The sequence below is a fragment of the Pseudopipra pipra genome, chromosome 6, assembly GCF_036250125.1.
Source record: "Pseudopipra pipra isolate bDixPip1 chromosome 6, bDixPip1.hap1, whole genome shotgun sequence".
Taxonomy (NCBI): Eukaryota; Metazoa; Chordata; class Aves; order Passeriformes; family Pipridae; genus Pseudopipra; species Pseudopipra pipra.
In genome coordinates, this window is record NC_087554.1 from 63704062 (window position 1) to 63716761 (window position 12700).

Sequence of the window (12700 nt, forward strand, 5' to 3'; positions counted from 1 at the left end):
AGCCCGAGTATTTGGCTGCTCCCAGCCCCAGGGAGTGACCCGAGACTTCCAGGATGATGGTGTTCCAGGCTTGTGTCCAAGCTCAGTGGCCTCTTGAGGCTCAAGTTCTCCCAGCCACCATCCTGTGGGAAGGGGAAGGAAGAAAGGTGGCTGAAACTCTGTCTTTGGCCTTTGGAGACATTTTTGGAGGATGTCTCCCACTGGACAGCTGAGTCCACCCCAGGTTTGCCACTGGAGGTTTCTCCCATCCCTGTGGGAACACATGGCCCACAAGCAGCACCTCCATCTTCAGGCCTGTAATTACCTGTGCCCATTATTTCTGCCCTCGCGAGCTCCCATGTGGAATGTGGGGGCAGCCGAGGCCTTGTCGGGGTGACTCGGATCAGGTGGCAGAGCAGAGCTCCTGCTTTGCCGTGGGCGCTTTTTTATTCCTCTTGCTCTTCTGGGTTTGGTTTTGGGGATTAGTTATAAAAAGGAAAAGGCTGCGGAAGTGAGGAGGCAGCAGTGGGCGGGAGGGAAGTGGCCTTGGGGAAGCAGCTGGGCTGGAGACGGCTCTGGCTGAGCTGGGATGTGGTTCCTGGTACCCTGCCAGGGCCGGCTGAGGAGTGCAGGACATCCCCCTGCCCGGCTGCCGGCAGGACACGTGGCAGGGCCCTGTCCCTGCACACTGCCAGGAGTTCACCCTTTTCCTTCCTCTCCCAGCGACCAGGAGGAGAAAAAGCCACCGTTTCTCCCCGCTGTTCCTCACCCTGCCCTGGAGGAGGGTTTGCTCAGGGCAGCCTTGAGGCCCCATCCCGGCACGTCCCCATCCTGGCGTGTCCCTGTCCCTGCATGTCCCCATCCCTGCTGAGCCCGCGCTTCCCATTGTGCCCGAAACCTCTGACTCATCCGTCTCTGCTCCGCTCCAGTGCAGTCCCGGGCGCGTGGCAGCCACCGGCTCACCGGCGTTTCTGTTCCCCTCTGTGGGCCAGGAACCAGCTGCTTCTCTTCCCAGTGACTACTCTTCCCACTCTGCTCGGCCTCCCATCCTGCCTCCAGCTCCACGTCAGCAGAATCCTGGCCCCAGAGCCTTGGAGCAGGGGATTAACTCCCCTCTGGATAGGATCTGTGCGTCCCAAGAGGAAAACAGTTGTGTCCCTGCTGGGGATGGACGTGTCCCTGGCTGCTCCCTGCCACCCCCTAGGCATCCATGCCTGTATTCCAGCACCGGCTTCCGTGTCCAGGATGATGCACGGACCCATTCCCAGTGCAGACTCTTGGAATCTGGTCCAAAGCCACGGAAAAAGTTGTTGGTGACAGCAGTTTTGCTCCTCCTGCCCAGCCCAGCAGTACAGGTGCTAAATCCAGCGTGGCTGGTTTTGGAGCAGGGCATCATTTTTTTGGGAGGGCTTCATTTCTAGGGGGGATACATCACTTTTGTGGGATGTGCATTTTTGGGAGAGCAGCGTGGATTCAGGGGCTGCTTCCCACAGTGTTTCCCAGCGCGTGCAGGACCCTGAGACCTCCAAGAGCCCTGGCAGGAGAGGAAGCCAAGTGGGATGGGGCAGGTGGGTGCTGTGAATCTCACAGGAGCTGGGAGGTTTCCACGGGAACCAGGAGGTCCCCAGGGAAGCCGGGAGAGCCCAGCCACCCCATCCCCACCACCCACACCGTGGCTGAGTCACTCCTGCAGGTTCGGTGCTTCCTGCAGTGTTTGCACCCCCCCCACCCCGTTTCCTCCATACCCTTTTAGGTGCCCAGTTTCCTTTGGATTTGAGTGCAAGGAAGGAGTTAAGCAACTACAGGCTCGTGTGGATTTGGGCCAGATATTTAAAGATCCAGGGCTGGGAAGGGAAAGGGGAGGTGTGATACTCTCCAAACGCTCCCTGCAAACACCTCGGAGGCTCCCGCTGCCGGTGCCGTCCCCGCGCTCCCGGCAGCGGCTGGTGGGGGAGAGGCAGAAAATGCCTTGCTCCTATTTTTAGCTCTTCCACGGTGTCATTAGAATAATCTGGGATTGGAGAACGTTGCCGTGCAAAATTGCCTGGGAAGGTAGAACTCAAAATGGGAAGGCTTGGGATGCTGCAGGGTGAAGGGGATGGGGATGGAGAGGGAACACGTGGCCGTGGTCCAACGGGAGCTGCCCGGGGAGCGCCGGTGGTGACAGGGACGAGCTGATGCGACACAGCAATTAATAGGCATGTCCTTAATTACATCCCGGGAGAGGGGGGTTTAAATAGAGACAAGGCACCTCCCAGGGTGGGTTATCCAGGCCAGAGGGAAGTGCTCAGCCCTGTGCCAGCGCTGGGGACACGTTCGCAGCCTTGTCGGTGGTGCCACCAGGCTCCTCACCCTGTTCATGATGGTGTTCCCACGACAGTGTTCTCTCATTGCAGCCCTTGCAAACACCCCTCTGGAGCCTGGTGTGTCGGGAATAAAACACATCAGGAAGAGCTGAGCTAAAGGGAGGAGCTCAGCAAGGCCTGGTCAGGGAATGTCCTGCTGAACCAGGAGCAAACTGGTAGGAACTACACCCAGAATCACCCTGCTCCGAGCCAGAGCTCGTGCAGGAGTCACAGCCCTGGCCACACTCCGCCCCTCACGGATCTCCCGCCCTCGTCCTCCTCCTCCTTTGCCCCTTGGACAATTGGGCAAAGTCCAAAGCTAAACATTAGCTCAGGTCTTGAAGCAGCTGCTGACGTGCCACCCTCAGCCGTCCCCTTGCCGGTTGGATCTCGTCCCCTTGGACTCAGCTTCCACCTCCACATGTTTCTCCCCCTGATTTAAGGTGCTTCCTGATCCTTCTGTGGCCTCCTGGGGCCAACAATCATTTATTCACTTTTTCCCCCAGAATATGCCCTGAAAAGCAGCACCTCCCTGCTGGCACATCCCTGGTGGTCCCCACAAAACTCCCTTCCCAGTACCTGTGCACCCTCCAGTTCCTCTTGCCCCCCTCCTTCTTTCTGTCCCATGAGCTTCACAATCCCAAAAATACCTGATTTCACATCCTGATTTGCAGCTCAAGTTCATCCTGGCAAAGGCTGCAAATCCAAACAGTTGGGTGTTTATTTGGCTGCACCCTGGTCCTGGTGGGGGTTCACCAGGGCTGTCCTGAATTTGTGGTACCTCCATCATGAGCCCTTTTTTTTGGCAGACTGGATCATGGGAAAAGAGTTCTGTGGCCTTGGGGGTCGTGGCCAGGTTGGAGAGCATCCTTCCCATCCCCACCATTCCCTGTGCCAGGTCAGATTAGGACCAGAACACCTTCCTCTGCAACCAGACATGAAATGGAGCTCAGAGACTCATGGAAAACCCTGAGCAAGTGGATATGGGGTCTTGGAGGCTGAGTGGGACCCATGTGGGTGTTTGGAATGGGGTCTTGGAAGCTGGTACCGCAACCAAGCCAACTGGGAAAATGGGAAAAAAGAGTCACCCCGGATAGAATAACAGGCACAGGTCTCAGACCACCTCCCCTCCCTCACACCTTGCCTGGATGCACCTCTCAGCTCTCACAAGGTCCTTTTTTGGGGGGAATAAAGCCCACTAAAGGGCAAGGATGGCTCCTCTTGACCCCCAGTGGTGCCATCCCACACCATCCATCCCAAGGGACCTCGTGGCTCCATTTGAGCACTGTGGCCCATTTGAGCTGGGCCTTGAGGGTGGAGTGTGATCCTTGCACAGTTAATTGGATTTGGCCACTGTGACAGAAGGGCTGGGGATTAGGGAGTAGGGGAGGAATTACAGGCGGGGGCGGGAGCTGCCCTCGGGGTCTTTTGTCCCAAGGGATTATTGGCAGGGCTGATGGATGGGGTTGGAATCATGTTCGGGATGGTCGGTGTAATCCCTTGTGGCAGCAACGTGGGTGGCCCTGGGGATGGGCATGGGGGGCTATGGGATTCACCCCTTCCATGGACAAACTTCCAGCTCTCCTCAGGATACAGGATGCTCCAGGTGCTGCTCTGTCCACATCCAAGTGATGGGAAAGGGCCGTATCCCGCACCGTGACCTCTCCAAATGGATCAGCAGCTCCTTAAACCCACCCGATAGCCACTAGCAAACCATGGAATCATCCTTTCCCGGTGGCCTGTGGAATTTCAGAGCAGCCAGACATGTCCTAGTGCAACCCTTTCCGAGCCTCTTTAGCTGCTGGTGTTGGCTGTTATCCTCAGGGTTGGATCCTGCCCTTCCTGGGACAGGGGGGTCTCTAAAGCAAACAGGGACCCCAAGGTGAGGTGAAGGGGTGAGACATTGTCAGGAAGGGGATGAGATTTTTTGTTCCCAGCAGCTGGAGGTTCCCAGTGGGTGGGAAACACCAGAAATACCCAATAAAGGGATTGTGGATGTGGGTTTCAGCCCCACAAAGGGTGGAGGAGTATCACAGGGGGCTCCTCTGACATCCCTTCCCTGCCACAGGGCTCCTGCTTTTCCAGAGCAGCTGGAAGGCCTCATTTCCTTGGAAATGAGTGGGAAGTGAGCTCCCTAAATCCTCTGGACATCAGTCATCCTGCTGCCAAACTTGTCAGGGCAATCTAGCTGGAAGGGACATGCAGCAACCACTATGCAGTGGCCACAAACACCTAATTAGGGTTAAAATAGCAAAAGGAAAGTGTGGTAATGCTGGCACTTGGGATTTGGGGCAATTCCAGGCTTAGGGAGAGCAACGGATCTGCTCTGGGTCATCTGCAGGCTGATAAATCAGCCAGAGCAGGGATGATCCTCCGGAAAACCAAAATTCAGGAGAAGCCAGTGGAGGCAAGGGAGTAATATCGGATGGTAGCTGGAAGTTACCAAGTCATGTCCCTGCTCAGAGGCCACCAAGGCATCCCCTGGAATGACATCAGGCAGACTCAACTTGTTGAGGCAGTGACAGGGAATTCCAGGGGCAAATCCTGGGGCAAATCCCAGGGATCTGGTGACCAGCAGGAGCCAGGTCAGACCGTATCAAAAGTCACTCCTTGTCTGCCATCCTGTCCCATCAGGAAGGTCTTCCCATATTTATTTTGGGAGACTGGAACGAGCACGGCTCATCCTTGCCACGGGCACCAGGCTGGTCATGCAGGACCCAAATCCATCTGGGAAGGCCAGGGGTAGCCGGGGAGCTGCTCGGAGCAGCCTGAGCCAGGCAGGGCAAGTTGGAGCAGTCCAGGAACAGGTAATTCCTGCTGCACCTCATGGCAGGGATCACAGGCGGAGCCGCCGGGGCCGGAATGCTGGGGCAGGACGGAGAGAACCCTGTACTCCAACTGCATAAAAAAGGGCTCCAACCATAAAAAAAGGAGGATGAGAGGCTGAGGGAGGCAGGAGAAGTGGAGGTGCCCTTCCTACTGAGTTTGCTCCGGATGCTCAGTAAAGCCTGGGAGTGGTGGGAATGGGGACACCCAGGCACCAGCCTGAGGGTGTCCAGAAAACTTTAAGGAATCTCCTTTTCCGCCCAAAATTCCCAATTTCTCAGCCAAGCCCTGCCATGGGTGGGTTTGGCAAAGCCAAGAATGCGATTCACTCAGGGAAAACCGGGAGCTTCCATAGGGATGGGGTGGCAACACGTGGCCTTGGAGTGCACTGGGAACCAGTGTGGGGTCCGTGTTCAGCGGGACAAATGTCTTTGGCCAGCGGGATTTTTCCCCCGGGAGAACGGGAGGGTTTGACGGCGCCCACCGCCCAGGAGTTAATTGGGTTTTCTTTCTGCTAATTGCGAGGGGAAGGGAAGAATGCCCTTAATTAATGGGAGGGCAAACCAGCCGTGCAGAACGGGCTGGATCCACCAACCCATGCACAAAAAATCCCAGCTCTCCCCCTCGCCATAGCAACGGGAAAATGCGGGGTATCCTGGTTGTTCATCCAAAAAAAACCCCCTGGAATACCCTCCTGGGAAACACGTTACCCTCACTGGCGAGTGGGACATTCCCAGGGAAAACTAAGACTCAAAGTAATATTTTTCAGGGATTAAAAGACTCCTGGGGAGGTCTGGGTGCGAGGAATGGTTGGATTTGCCTTGTGCTGACGAGCATTGACGGGGTCTGATGGGACCTGTCTTGGCTGGAGGCGTCTTGTAAGGCCCTGGGAAGGATGTTTGGTCCAGGAGGAATGTTGTTCATCCCAGGTTCTCCCACTTCTTCCTGGCGTGCCCTAAATCCACCCCTCCTGTACGGGCGGAGGGGTGGGAGGACCGTGTTCCCCTCTGCATAAATAATAATAAAAAATCTGCAATAAGCGTTAAAAAAATTCACTCTTGTGAATCAAACTTTGGGAGCAGAGGAAGGCTTGGGAGAGACCCCAGAGCTCGCCTCCGCAGCCGCTCCCAGTGGGAATTTAGATGTTTTCTCCTCTTCCATTCTGAGCCTGAAACATCCCTGCCGGGATAGCTGGTTCCACAAGCCCAAAAAAAAAATAACAACCCACCCCGTGTGAGTATGAAAATCATATTGAAAAGAGCTGAAATTTAATTAGGTCACATCCTTGTGATCTGGTGATGCAAATCAGTGCCTGGCACTGCCTGGAAAATGTGACAGCGGTTAATGAGGAAAGCACGCCGGTGGGATTTCCCTCCGAAGCTGGACAGCTGGGGAAAACATCAGGAAAACTTCATACCCCTCTGGATTGCTGGGAGGTGGAACTCTCCTGCAGGTCTGTTTTGGGCCTGGAGCAGAACTGTGGCCACCACCCGGGGCTGTGGTGCAGACGATGCCCGTCGGTGCCGGGATGGTCACTGGATCGGTGCCGTCATTCCCACTGGAGCTTTTCCAAGGAGGCAAATGGGCACTGTCAGCTCCCCAGGTGTGGATGTGGGTCAGCATTGACCCCCTCATTCACCTACACCTGCCATGGATTGAGGAGTGGGTGTGGAATTTCATTCTCCAGTTTGCGGTGCCAACGTCTCCGTGTCGGGGCTGATCCCACCCTTATTTTGGGGGAAAACCCAATGTTTTTGCATGACAGTGTCCAGGAGACTGTGCACATGCCAGGTGTAAATCCATAGGGAAATTTTGCTGCTGCCCTCCCCCTGAGACCCCTTGGGATTACTCAGGATCTTCCATATCTCTTGCAGCGTCTGGGACCAAACAACTCTCCACTTTCAATTTGGCAGCCACTGGAAAGTGAAAGGGAAACCTTCTCCCAACCCCAGCAGCAGCTTTTCCTCCACATTCCTGTGATCCAGCCTCCTGTGACCCCACTGCAGACGTCTCAGATATTTGCAGAAGCTTTTAGGGCTCGGTTTGGGACAAGAAAGCCAGGCCACAGCTCTATTGCTTGGCAACAGATTTCCTTCCCAAAAAATCCCACCCCAAACCCAAGTGTTATATTTAATTCAGTGGGAAGGCTCACAGGCAACGCCCTGTGAACACTGTCAGGGCAGCCTGGGCTTTGTGGAGGGGATATTTTGGGAGGATGGGGGTTGGTTCTGGGAAGACACGGCTGTGAGATGGGGGGGTGCCCCCCAAGGCTTCCTACTCATGTAAAGAAAGGGCAGAAATGCCCAGATCCAGTCCCTGGGTCTCCCACAAACCAAGAGAGGACGGTGTGTCTGTCCAAAAAATCATATGATGGCACCAGGAGCCACATCAGAGCTTTTCCTTCTTGCCACAACCAGAGAAGCTGTAGCTGCCCCATCCCTGGAAGTGTCCAAAGCCAAGCTGGACGGGGCTTGGAGCAACCCCCCATGGCAGGGGGTGGAATGGGATGGTCTTTAAGATCCCTCCCAACCCAAACCATTCTGGGATTCTACACTGTGTAATGTCTTTGGGTTCATCGAGCCCATAAAATCTGGGATCCATCGAACATCAGTATAGACAGACCTTTGCAATTCATTTATACACACACAGATATAAAAATATAGATGTAGGAATCTTTGCAGTTGTTGGAGCCAGCAGCAGTCACTGGGGTTTTCTCCTTTCCCTGAGCTCCCCCCCAGCACAGATTTAGACTGAGATCTAATTTAGATCCACGTTTAAAGGCATTTTGCTTCCAGCTCCAGGCTGACCACGGCCCCACGCACGGACTGCAGCCAAGCTGAGTGTGTTAGAGGTTGGCTCCGCTACAGAAACATCATCCCATTCTTTTTTCCAAGAGCTCCAAGCTGACAAAGCAGCTGGGCTGGAAAGATGCTCAGGGAGCTCCGGCACTGGATCACCCGGCCCTGGCACTGCTGGTCCTCCCACTCCAGGTGGCCTTTTCCAGATATATTCTGGTGGAAGGGACTGGGCAGCAAAAAGCTCATGGAGAGGTTTTGGACCTGCTGGAAGATGCCAAACCCCCAACCTGCTGCTCGTCCCGGAAAACGGAGCCCCCAAACAAACACCCCACGTGCTTCCCCCTCCCAGCATGGGCAAGGCCTTTGCCAGGACTGGCAACACCAGCACAGCTGGAGTCTGGATTTCCTCGTGTCTTCGGGAAGCAGCTTCATGTCTTGCATTAATTGCTTTCTTAATTACCCCCGTCCCCCTCCGCGGCGTCTCCCGAGGAGCGGATGACACGCCTGTTGGACACGCTGGATCGCCCGGCTTTTCTTCCCAGCCCCGTTTATTTATTAGCCAGCGTTCCCTTCCCAACTAACCGGATTTAATATTTTCGTTCCAGTTGGCCAAGGTTTTATTGACCGTGGAGAGGCAGAAATCGCTGCCACACACCCACGGCGCGGGCGGAGGCGCCGAGGTCGGGACGGAGCACCCCGTGGCCATCCCAGATCCAAAGGGAACTGAGGAAGCAGCAGCCTGGACATCATTTTTCCCTCCGTGCTGCTCCCAAAAGCCTGGCTGTTGGCACTTAACTTACTCCAGACACACTGTATGTGCACATACATTCCTTGGCCATGCGGTCAGACCGGAAAAGACTGCCTTCAGCCCAGGAACCGCAGCGGGAAGGAGGCTGGGAAGAGCTGTGCAGGCACCGAGGAGGGAACGCTGCAGCCTCCAGAAAAGCTGCAGTCAACACTTTTTTTTTTTAGGAGCCGTGGTGCTAAAAGAGGAACCGCTGCGGGACACGCGGTTGGAAAGGCTGAGGTGGCTGGGGGGGGAAGAGCTTGTATTCTGGCAAAATCCCTCCTCCCTCCTGAAAACCTCCCTGCAGGACTTTGGGCAGCACGAGGAGTCCCTTTGGGTCGGAGCCCCTCCCAGGATCCCGCTCCATGAGCACTGACATGGATCCAGCTGCTCCCAGGAGCCTGGACTTTGTCAGCTGTCCCACTGACACGGCCCAGTCGAAGGGTGTCCGAGAGCACCCCACCCAGCCAGGGCTCACTCCCAGTGCCCACAACATATTCCTGGTTGGAATCACAGCCACATCCAGGCACCATCCCTTACACTCACATGGATCAGGGCAGGGTGGTTTCTGAAGGGTGGCAGAGTCACAACCCCCACAGGGAGAGTTTTGCTCCCAGTCCCTCAAGCCTCGTGCTCCAGATTCCACTCCCTGCTCCCACCAAACAGCCCTCCGAGCTGCCATTGGGAAGTTTGGCATCTCACATCCCCAAAGCAGCTCCAGGCCCTGACCAACAGGAGTTTTGGCAACACCAGCGTGGTGTCACAGCTCCAAGCACTGGGTGTTCCCAGCCGAGCTCTGCGCTTTGCTGGGAATCACCACAGCGGGATGGGATGCTCGGGAGCTGTGGCAGGAGCGGGGCTGAGCCCTCAGATCCCCCTGGATGGCACGAGGCTTCCATGCTCAGACATTCCAGCGCGGCGCTGCGCCGGGCTCGGAGCGCGTCAGTCACTCACCGGTGCCGCACCGGAATTTGCATAATTCCAATTATGTTTCCAAAACGGGGAACGGGCTCTGACAACAACAACTCTGCAGTGCCTTGAACAATCAGAGAAGATGGGAAATCGTTGTCTTGACGGCCCTGCAAGCGCTTTCCGCCGGCAGAAACTCAGCGGGAAAGGATGCGGCATTCCAGGTTTTCCCAATGAAACCAATGGAAATAAACGTGTTTGAGGAAGAATGAGCCTCCCCCAGGCACTGCTCTGCCTCTCTCTCCTCCCATCCCTGTAGCCCCCGTCCCCTTCCTCCCCCAGGAGAATCCTGGCTACCTCATCTCCTGCCTTTCCCAATTTTCTCCTGCACCCAGAGGCAAAAGAAAACCAGGAATGACGGAGCCGGCTGGATCTGCCGTTGGTGTGTTGAGCCATCGCTGCCAAGGAGGCAGGAGCAGCAGGATATTTAATCTCCATGAGTCACCTCTCCCTCCCTATCTGCCATCTGCAAGTGCTCCAGCCTGAACTGCAGGTTTGGGATCGGGCTGCTCCGGCCCCAGGCAGCTGAGGATATCCCGGAGCCTTCCTTGGTGCAGGCTGGGGATGCCGGGGATTTGGCAGATGTTAAACACATCCACGGATCCAACGCCTTAAGTAGCACCTGGTTTTCCCAGGGCAGGTGCTGGGAGGTGGGAGAGAGCCCAGGAGGAAGCTGTGGGTGCCGGAGGCCTCTTCTCCAGACAACGGAACCGGCGGCAAAACACTCCGTGTCTGTCGTGGAGCACCCGCGGTTAATTGGCAACCCAAGGGAGGAGGGAGCTGCGAGGAGAGACATCAGTTCATAAACCCTCAAGTGTTGGGAAGCTCCAGATTTTCCAAAGGCCTAAAAGTTACATATGCATCAGGCTGCCCAGAAGCTGGCAAACACCTGAAGGAGTTAATCCGCAGATCCCGCTCTCGGATGCCAGAACTCCTCCAGTGTCAACGTGATTAACCAGTTTCACTACTCAGAGTTTCCGGGGGGAGCAGGAGTGCTGGAGAGCCTGGGAGAGGGGAAAGAGGAGCTATGGAGCCCCTTCTCCCCTGTGTCAGTGTTCCAGGGGACCACTGGAATGGTGAGGAGGCAAAAAGTGAGTGTAGTGTTGGAGGAAGAGGTTTCAGGCTGTGACCTGGAGGCCTGGAGTCAAGGAAACCCACAGCCAGCTCCCCACGAGGTGGAAAAGCTGCAGCTTGTCCTCGTGGGGAGATGCATCCCCCTTCCAAAATCATAAGGGCCGTGGTGGAAAGAGAAGCTGGGAAGTTTTGGTGCCGTGGTTAAAAGCACAACCTCCCATCAAGGGGAAAATGCAGAGGAGGATTTCTCCACGGGGAATCAGCCAAACAGGTACGGCAGGAGAGAGATCCTGAGATTGCAGCTGCCAGGCTGCAGGCAGCGTTCCTTAAAGGAAAACACATCACTGCCCAGGTCTGCAGTATTCCCAGCCCTCCCTGGAGAGGCCGGAATGCTGCAGCCAACGTGGCCAGAAGCAGGTCCTGGACAGAGCGGTGCCGCAGGAGAGCGGCAGGAGCTCCCAGATCCCAGCCTGGACGGTGATCCTGGCTCACAAACACCACGTACTCAGGATGTTTGGAGGCAAGGGCTGGAGGACTTTGGATTCATTAGCAAGTCCAAGGCTGTAAGATGAGCCAGAGTGAGATGTAGGGACAGCTCGCTGGCAGCGATTCAGCACCTTCCACCCCAGCCCTGCTGAGCTTGGCTCATCTTCCAGCGAGCAGGTGCCGGGGAAGCTCATCCCAAACCTTTGTGCCAGGCAGTAAGGACTCACCCAGCACACCAGCACTGTCTGTCCTGCTGCTGCCCCTCACCTCCCTCTCAAAATGCTTTTATTTCCTGTGCTGACATGAAAACCAGTCCAACGTGGGTCATCCCAGCCCAGAACACTCATCATATTGAAAATATGAGTAACTATGATATATATAGGGTGGAATTTGGACATTTAAACACGATGCAGTTTGAACACTTAACAGACAGACTTGCTCTGGAGGGAAAGGCAGAGCCAAATCCCTGCTTCCCTGCTCTCCATGGCATGAGGCGGGTGCTGGGCTTGGTTACAGTCAGGGCAGCAGCCTGGAAGCCACAGGTACGTGATAGGAAAAGCTTCCCAGAGAGCTGGGTGAGTTCCAGGCTAATCCAGCCCCTGTGGGGAGAGGAGCCCTGGCAGATGTTCAGTTATGGGATAACTGCACCGGCACATCCCGGTCCGCTGGAAGTTACCAGCCACGGGGTTGTGGTGCTCCACGACAGCCCCCCCACTTCCCAAGGGAAAATGTACAAAGCTCCTCAGGGCGAAAACAGCAAATATTAACAGCAGGAGGACCACGCAATCCCACGTTCCATGGGCAAAGTGCAAAGTCCCCTTCGGAGCGAGCGCCAAGCCAGCGGTGCTGCCCGGGCAGGAGCTGTCAGCACCAGGCCCTGCAAACCCTGGAGCTCCCACCCTTCATGGGACGGGTTCATTCTCCAAATACCAGCTTGAAATGAATGGCAGAGGTATTCTGGGGTTCTGCTCCTCTCCATCCAGGCATCTCCATCTGATGGACCCTCACGAGCATCGCTGCAGCTCTGCCCAAAATGTGAAATAAAAGTGCATTCCCATAAACCAGCCAAAGAACCATCGGATCAGCACAGTGTTTGCTTCAGCTTTCCGTGGATTTTCATCTCCTGCAATGCTGAGAGAGAAAACCTCCCCTCCTGCTACATCAGAATGAAACTCTGGGACGAAGCCGGTGCCTGGCCCAGGCAGCGTTACACCCATTACAGTACAAACAAGGAATCCATTCTAGGCACAGACACAGGGATAATTTAGGAGTTCATAGGACCAGAATCACAGAATGGTTTGGGTTGGAAGGGACTTTAAAGACCAACCAGTTCCAACCCCCTGCCATGGGCAGGGACACTTCCCACTAGACCAGGTTGCTCCAAGCCCTGTCCAACCTGGCCTTGGACACTTCCAGGGATGGGGCAGCCACAGCTT